The sequence below is a fragment of the Myxine glutinosa genome, chromosome 5 (assembly GCF_964187855.1).
Source record: "Myxine glutinosa chromosome 5, kmMyxGlut1.1, whole genome shotgun sequence".
Lineage (NCBI taxonomy): Eukaryota > Metazoa > Chordata > Myxini > Myxiniformes > Myxinidae > Myxine > Myxine glutinosa.
The window spans coordinates 15314823-15322901 of NC_136265.1; positions in this window are offsets into that span (position 1 = coordinate 15314823).

Below are 8079 nucleotides of genomic sequence, written 5' to 3' on the forward strand. Positions count from 1 at the left end.
CTAACCTCAACAAATCAAATTGCCACAATTTTGGTCATTATTTATAGGCCTCAGGCCTCCGGTGTACAGTTGAAGACTGAACAACACGTTTTCTACCATGAAGGAAAGGTACGTTGTGATTACAACCCATGCAGAGGAAATGAGGGAAACCACGTTTTGTCTGGGAGCGATCGAGGCAGCACTTTACTATACGCCACCGAAAGAATACTTTGATGCAGTCAAAGGGAATGCTAACTTGATGTAAATTTAAAAACGGAACAATGCGTCGTACATCACGAAAGGTACGCAACGGAAAGAAAATAGTCATGATTAATATTTGAAATCTTTAATAAATAAACTAGAACGGGTACTCGGTCGAGAGTATACCCCCGAAAGGCTGAACAGTTTACCATTTGTATCCCACTGATAGGCCGGATCTGTATCCAGACCTGAACCAAAACCGAATCGGCTTATCCTCGTCACTTGACCAACTCATCTACCTAATTTTCGTTATAACTCGTTCACAACGTTTCGAAATATCGTTTTTGGCCCCAACACTCAATGGTGAAGAATACAACCACCTTTAGAGGCCATGGTCCCCATTTTGAAGCAATGTTTTATGGCCGGATGCCCTTCCTGCCGCCAACCCTGCTAGTTTGCCTCTTGCAACACACAGGGAATTACCAGTGAACTGGTACTCAAAATTTGCCGACCTCGGAAGGATGACAGGCTGAGTCAACCCCCCTGGCGTTAATTCAGCAATTGACCGGGATTCGAACCCAGGATCCTGGGATCCCAAGCTGGCACCCTAACCGCTAAGCCAACACCAGGCTCAATGGTGAAGAATCATTAAAAAAATTCTCGTATCTGGATCTTCACCAAAGTCGAATCCATTTGTCTTTGTCACACACCCAACCTGTCCACAAAGGTTCGTCTAAATCCATCCACAAGATTTTAAGATATTCTGCTCACAGACAGCGGTGAAAATATAACCTCGGTCCAGCCAACTCTCTCCAACCACCCCCACCCAACTGAAATACCTCTTCACACAATCCTTCCATCTTAACCGTGGTCTACCTCTTTTCATCCAACCTTGCTCCTTCAACCTATCCGTTCTCTTGCCAATTCACCCTTCCCCCATCTACACCGTGCGCAGCCCATCTCAGCTGGAATTTTACCAATCTCCCCATCAAGCTCATCTGCATACGAATCTCCCCATCAAGCTCATCTGCACACCAATCTCCTCCCTAAGTTCATCCATCCTCTTTCTATCCACCATCTTCACTCTCACAATCCTGACCAAGTTGTTCTCCCAAACCTGCAGCCTCTGTTGTTGTCTCTCTGTCAGCGCCACCATCTCCAGACCGTAAAGGTAGGCCGACGTGACACACGACATCAGAACCTTCCCTTTCACTCTTCTTGAAATGTTTCTGTCTGCCATTACACCCTCCACCCTCCTCCATGCATTCATACCCACATGAATCCTCCTCCGCACGTTTGTCTCTAACCACCTTCTCCAGTCATTGTTTCCCCCAGATACTCGAACCTATTTCCCTGACTATTTTCCTCCTTCCCCCAAACCTGATATTAATTTATTCTCTCTACTCCCCAACGCACATCACCTCCATCTTCTCCATGCTCATCTTCAGCCCGTGCTTCCTAAATGCCTTCGTCCACTCCCCCACTACATCCTGCATCTCCCATCCACTCTCTACCACAACAGCCAGATCGTCCCCATACCACATCCTCCTCAGGATACCCTTCATGTTTCCCTTCATGCTTACCAGCTCCATCACCATGATAAACATGAGTGGGCTGAGAGCGCTTCCCTGTCTCAAACCAATGTTCGCAACCTCCCAGGACTAACCAAAACTTTTCCCTTTGTTCCCTTGTACATCCCTGACACCAACCTAACTTCTGCTTCTGACACTCCGATCTATCTCAGTGTCGCCATCACTATATCTCTCGGGGCAGTGTCGTAGGCCTTCTTCAGTTCCACAAATCCCAATGCCATTTCACAAATCCTCATCCTCCCGTCCAGAATCCCATCCAGAACCCTCTCCAACACCTTCATGACATGACTAAGGAGTGTAATGCCCCTGTGTTTCCCCAGATCTTGAACATTGCCCTTCCCCTTCCATATCGGCACGTTTAACCCTGTCCTCCACTCCTCTGGAACTGAACCCTCCCTCATATATACATCGTCCACCTGTCTATGACTTATCCTGCCGCAATTATCATCCCTGTCTCACAAATCTCACCTCACAAATGCCTGGCACTCTTCACTTTTTCATCCTCTTCAATGCCGTCTGCACCTCCTCCGCCGTGATCTCCACCAACTCCATTTTCCCCTCTACACATGTCCTTCATGTCCTTCCTGTCACTAGCCAATTTAAAGATACTCTTCCTCCCACCATTCTCTTGCAACTTGTACACCTCATCTTCCACATCAATCCTCGTCTTATCCACAGCTCTCCTTACTACTGTCTTCTGCGCATACAGGTGTAGCAACCCTGCATTCACCTGCCTCCCTCTATCCTTGATCTTCTCTATCCTCTTCCAAACCTCCTTTTCACCTACTGCCTTCTCTACTTCCTCCGTCCCCCATACCTTTTTTCTATCCCTTGACGATGCACCCTTTCCTGATGTTATTCCACACAAAACTTCTGCAATTCCACTAAATGCCTCCGTACTTCTTCCACTCCTCCTCCAAACCTTCTGCTTCTTCGCTAAGTTGCTCATACCTGGCCATCACCCTCTCCTTGTTCTCTTCTGCGACATTTCCCCCACCTAATAACCTTCCGAGCCCTGCTCTTAACCTCCCTCCTTTTCTTCATCTTCACCACAAACACCACAGCCTTGTGCTGCGTGGTAACGTGCTCTCCCACCACTGCCTTGCAATCATTAACCCTCCTTACCACCACCAAAGCCAGTTCTGTTCTGTGCTCTCCACTTCTATAGGTAATCTTGTGGCTTTCCCGTTTTGTAAAGAATGAACCAGCTATGGCCATCGCATTCCTCACCACCAGCTCTTGAACCTCTCTATTCCTCATTCCCCAACCAAATTTACCAACACATTCCTCTTCACCTGGCTCCGCAACTCCCACATGCACGTTAAAGTCCTATGCAATGCACAGCATCAACTCCAGCTCAACCATTCCCATCATCCTCTCCGGTCCATCCCTGAATTCCAGCTTCTCTGCCTCAGTCCTTCTCCATAGAGCCCATATACCGACAACACAAACACACACCATTTGCCTCTGTATCACCACCCATGCCACAACTATCCATTCTTCCCATCGTCTGACCACCTGCTTGTTGATCCCTTCCGATACTATTATTACCACTCCATTACTCCTATCCTCACCCGTGTGCAACATCTTGTATCCTCCTTCCACAACCAACTTGCCCTGTCTCCTTTCCATCTGGTCTCCTACACACACACACATTTTCAACCTCCTTCTCTGCATTATCTCCACCCCCTCGACTCCTCTCCTCCCCCCTTCTGCTCCCCTCCCCAACCCATTGATACCACATTCACACCACCTAGCCAGAACTCTTCTGAACAGCTGCCTGCCGGACAGAGCTCGTACCATGTTGTATAATTTGGGATGTTCAGGCCATCAATCAGCAGCACTGCCCTGGCTGACCTGCTGGACCTACAACACTAGCCTGCTGTTCCCATCCTAAACAGTAACTGACACGATATAAATGGTTGAAGGCTTGGGAGTCTGGAGGAGATTTGAGGGAGGAGAGATTTTTCCCCTGCAGAGGTTTATTACAACACGCTCTTTTTCTTCCTATTTAAAAGGCTTTTCACCCCTCCGCCCAAATTGGGCTAAGGGGTATTGTCGGCCGGGCGTCCGTCAACTTTTGGTTTCCGTCAATTTCAAGGAGAACGGCTTGTCCGATTAAATCCATTTTTGCAGTGTGTGTTGGGGTTGAGCAGAGGAAGGTTACTTTCGAAAATGGGCGCGCTGCGATGTTCAATATGGCCGCCACGGCAGCCATCCGGGCGTCCGTCAACTTTTGGTTTCCGTCAATTTCGAGCAGAACGGCTTGTCCAATTAAATCCATTTTTGCGGTGTGTGTTGGGGTTGATTAGAGGTAGGTTCCTTTCGAAAATGGGCGCGCTGCGATTTTCAATATGGCCGCCACGGCAGCCATCTTGAAATTGGTTTTCACCATGCATGGGATGAGGGGTTATGCCCGCTTTGCGGTGCTATTTTTTCAATTTCCTCATCAAATCATTCCACTTCAAAAAAAAAATTCATTCGCTTACAGTTCTTCCTCTACATTCTCCAAACTCACCTTCTTTCAACCCATCCTCTATCGTTTTCAAACGGATCTCTGACTTGAAAATCACAATAAACCCAGTTTGTAATAAATGTATGTTTGTCATTAATCGTCCACTTTCTAAACTCCCCCCTCACCCCTCTCCTCCTAAACTCCCCCCTCACCCCTCCCCTCCTAAACTCACCCCTCCCATCCAAAACTCCCCCCTCAACTCCTCCCCTTCAAAACAACCCCCTCATGCTCCCCTTCAAAACTCCCCCCCTACCATCTTTCTCCAATTCTCCCATCCTCCCCCCTCTTCCTCAAAGCTGCCTCCTCCCCACTTCCTCTCCCTTCCATCACATACCTCCACCTCCTCCAACCTGCTACTTTTTTCTGCCCCCCCCCCCCTCAAACAACTCCTCACTGTACCTCATCCCATCACCATCAAACCTTTTGTCCTCCTCTCCCTTTCTCCTAGCTCTTCTGCAATCTCTGACACACTATCAACAGCTCTCCCTACCTCCCCCTCTCACCCCTGTCCTGCACCCGATGCTTCCCTCCGTCTTCCTTAACGGTATGGACTTCAAACATCCAGGGCCTTCGCTCAATCCCGATTGATCTCTCCATACAGGTTGCTTCTGACAAACCAGACGTAATCTGATTAACAGAAACTTTCCTCCTTCAAGATGTCTGATTCTTTAATATCTCTTCTTGGTTACTCCCTCCTCTGGTATGATAGACCTGAGCTTTGTCCTGGAGGTGGGGTTGCTATCTTTATCAAAAACTCTTTTTCTCACACTCCTTGCACTGCCCTCTCTCCTCCCCACCCCCAGGAGTACCTCTGGCTACGGCTTCCTCTCCGCTCCCACCTTTTGTTCGTATGTCTGTTGTACCGTCCACCAAACAGTGATGACTTTATCTACATCTTGCTGTCTGATAACATGGACCAACTTCTATATACTCATCCCAACTGTCTTTTCCTCATACGTGGTGATTTAAACGGTCATCATGCCAGCTGGCTGGGTGTGGGTAACTCACCATTCATGGCACCTCAACAAAGGACTTCTGCGACTCATTGGGACTGACACAATCTGTCAATTTCCCGACCCGGATCTCAGTCAATGGAGTATCTTCTCTTCTAGACTTGGTTATGACAAATATCCCATCTCGTCTTCAGTTGTCATACCCTTCCTCCCGTCCATGGTACACGGAATCTTGTGCTGAGGCAGTTGCCCTGAAACAAGTTGCCTTTGCCTCCTGGAAGGCTAATCCAACTGAAGGCAATCTCCGTTCCTTTCACAAATCTCGGAACAAGTGTGTCTACCCTCAGGAGAGCCAGGAAACAATATCTCCCTACTCTCAAGACTGAACTCTCAAACCTGTCTCCCTCCTCCAAATCTTGGTGGCATCTGGTCAAATCTGTTTCTGGTGTTTGTTCCTCCTCCATCCCCTCCCTCACCTCAAACGGCGACACAGCTGACACTGCATGTGACAAAGCTGAATGCCTCAACTCTGTGTTTGCCTCAAAATCTTGTGTCCCAAACCCATCTCTCTCTGTTCCCACCTTACCCAGTCGAACCGAGCTGCTCCTGGACTCTGTGTCCTTCTCTCCTGACGAGGTGGAGAAGTTTTTGTCAAACCTCGACTGTTTCTGCAACTGGACCAGACGGCATCAGCCCAGGGTCCTAAAATCCTGCTCTGCCGCTCTATCTCACCCTCTCTCTGTTCTCTTCGCCCTCTCTTTTGCTCAAGGTCATCTGCCAGCATCTTGGAAATCGGCAAACATGACCGCTTTCCACAAAAAATGTGCAAAAATAGATCCTTGCAACTACAGACCAATCAGCCTGCTCCCAATTATCAGCGAGGTGATGGAATCGATCATTGCTTCTGACATCAAATCCTTCCTCTTCTCCAATGGCTTGATCTCGGATAATCAATTTGGTTTCAGACCAGGTCACTCTACTCTGGACATGCTGCTTCTGCTGTCTCAACAATGGATGGAGGTCCTTAATGCCAAACAGGAAATCAGAGCTGTCTCCCTTGACATATCACGTGCCTTCGATACGGTCTGGCACCCGGCCCTGCTCACCAAACTCTCCTCTTATGGTATCCATGGTAACCTCCACGCATGGTGGCTTGCGGACCTCCTCTCTGGTCGTAGTCAACGTGTGGCCCTGAATGGAATCCTTTCATCTCACCTTCCTGTCCAGGCTGGAGTTCCCCAAGGCAATGTTCTGGGCCCTGTGCTTTTTCTGGTCTTTATTGATCTCTCCGACTCGCTGGAAAATCCTCTCCATCTCTTTGCTGATGACTCCACTCTTTGCCGCTCCATATCTCAATCCTCAGATCGGCAGTCTGCAGCCTCTTCACTCTCCTGGACAATATCCCAAACTGGTCAAACAAGTGGAACATGTCTTTCAATGCTGACAAATCTCACACTCTCACTTTGTCTCTCTGTAAAGATAATCTGGAAAACCCTCCCATCTACTTTCTGAGCAATCCTCTTGAAGAAGTTCTGTCACTCAAGCTTATGGGTCTCACTATCTGCCATGATCTTTCCTGGGAAAACCACATTTCCAAGCTGGCCTCCAAAGCGAGTCACCGACTGGGCATCCTCCGTTGTGCGAAGTCCTTCCTTGGCACACCTGAGCTCCTCACCACATACAAGGCTTTCAGCCGCAGCTCAATGGAATACTGCTCTCCCCTCTGGGCTGTTGCTCCTGCCTCACACCTAGCTCGGCGTCACACGGTTGAAACCAAAGCATTCAGAATCATTGGAATCTCCCGCGAGATGAAGCTGATTCTGAGAGCCTTTCACTCACTCACCGCAGACAGGTAGGTGGGCTTTCTGTCTTCTACAGACTCCTCTCCGGCCTTGCTCCCTCAGCTCTATCTGTGCTCTGTCCCCCAAATATTCCTACAGGTTGCACAAGATCTGCCTGCAACCCTCTTCTGGTGAAACTTGCCAAAATCAAGACTCTCTGCTCATCTTCACTCCTTCATTCCTCTTTTCTCCCGTCTCTAGAACAAACTCCCACACTCTCTTCAATCCCTCTCCTCCCTACAGGTCTTTAAAACAGCTGTACGCCACCATCTCTTATCTTCCCCCATCCAAAACCTTGATATTTTCTACCCCCGTTAAAACACTCCAAATCCGCCTCTTTCAATCCCCAACTTCTTTCCTGAAATTCCTTGAAGTGAAATTCCTAGTAGTGTTCATTTGCTTTATACCGTGTACCCCTCCCTCCTCCCCCAGCCCTCCCCCTTCCACAGATCTACCGACGTCCTTGTTCTCTTCTGTTGTTGTGCTTGTGTGCTTCCCTCTCCCTCCTCCCGCCCCCCCCCCCCATTTCCCCCGCTCCCTTCATTGTATGTTTTATGTGTCTGTGCATGTTTTCATGTTCAATGTGTTCGCTCTTACACGAGCCTCGATTCTATATACAAACAAACAACAAAAAAAACAGGATGCTCAGACTTGGTGGCGTAATGTTGGGGTCTGCTCTGAGTCTGAGGACGGTGGTTCAAACTCTGGCTGAGTCGTACCAGACTTTAAAATGGTATGAGCTGCTTCCTTGCTCAGCTTTTAAAGGGGTGGAGCACGGACAGACAACGCTGGGAAGGCAATGGCAACCACCCAGTATAAACCTTGCCAAGAAACTGCTGTATAATTAACACTCTGTGAAGAGTACAGTTCATCAACTTCAAAAACAGGTGTTGGTTGCTAACAGCATTGGCAGTCTGGTGTTTGTCTTTTGATGAGCACGTCACAGGAAGGAGGTGGGATGAAACCAGATATGAGGTGATCAAGAACTGTTCAGGCAT